The 990-nt window shown below is 34.3% G+C and overlaps 1 long non-coding RNA gene across 1 annotated transcript; it reads right to left on the reverse strand.

The window, feature by feature from the left end:
- Positions 1-178: 178 nt before the first annotated feature.
- LOC123263901 lies at positions 179-639 on the reverse strand. The gene is made up of 3 exons (XR_006509249.1): positions 556-639; positions 415-459; positions 179-326 (listed from the first exon to the last, which is right to left on the reverse strand). It is a non-coding gene; the product is annotated as an uncharacterized LOC123263901 (long non-coding RNA).
- Positions 640-990: the final 351 nt, after the last annotated feature.

The following is a 990-nucleotide window of genomic DNA, read 5'->3' on the forward strand; positions in this document are numbered from 1 at the left end:
CTAAGTCATTTCCGTTACATCATGGAGAAGTAATAAACTTACATCAGTATGATGTCAAAAATATATCATATATTTTTACATCATAATTGGATCACAAGACAGGTCAATTTTACGTCATATTTACGTAAAATATTGTGACATTCCTATGACTTATAAATGACGTCATATTGAAGTCATGTGTTCACTGGGTGGCTACTATGGCAATGGTGTGGTGGTGATGAAAATAAACCTTCGCTCGAAGGTGATACAGGAATCGTAACATTTTTGTCGGTTTCTTCTTCAGATTCTTTGGCTAGTTTATTGTCAGTTGGTCGTACCAAAATAACCTTAATTTATAAAAGAAATTTGATTAGTAGACAAATCCCTAGAATAATAGTGAAAGACAAATTTTTACTTATGACTTATGATACATACTGCCGTCGAAAGAACTTCATTTTTTCGAGTAATAATATTTTTTTGCTGAAAAATGAAATAGAATTAGAAGTAGAACAGACTGAAAAGCAGTCGGTCGAGGTAATCTGTATATTTCATGAGGTTGTTTTATAGATGTCAAACCTTTATCAACAGCCTCGCGTTGTTGTTTAGTTACTTTGAATTTTACTCCGGGTGTCTTTAATAATTCCAATAGCTGGCGCGTAACTCTAACAAACAACCATGCATGTAGTCTATTGGAAACCCCCAAATCCTATCAAAGAGAGGCAATTTTTCAACAAAACTCATAGGTCCTTTAACACCCATAATTGTAGGTACCTTACTTTTTAAAAGAGATGTTTTTTTTATTTTTTCAACTTCTTTGATATTTTCCAAATGAGATTCATGAGTTCGTAAATTTGGTTCATCCTCACTAAGTGGATAGTGCACCGCATGTCCAACATAAAAACCCGGCTCATAACACCCACTACATCCATAATAGCCACTAAATTTCACTCGATTTTGACATGTTGCGCGTGCCGGCGTATCGACACAACAACAAAGTAGCGTAAACTTTAA

This window comes from Cotesia glomerata, linkage group LG4 (assembly GCF_020080835.1).
Source record: "Cotesia glomerata isolate CgM1 linkage group LG4, MPM_Cglom_v2.3, whole genome shotgun sequence".
Classification (NCBI taxonomy): domain Eukaryota; kingdom Metazoa; phylum Arthropoda; class Insecta; order Hymenoptera; family Braconidae; genus Cotesia; species Cotesia glomerata.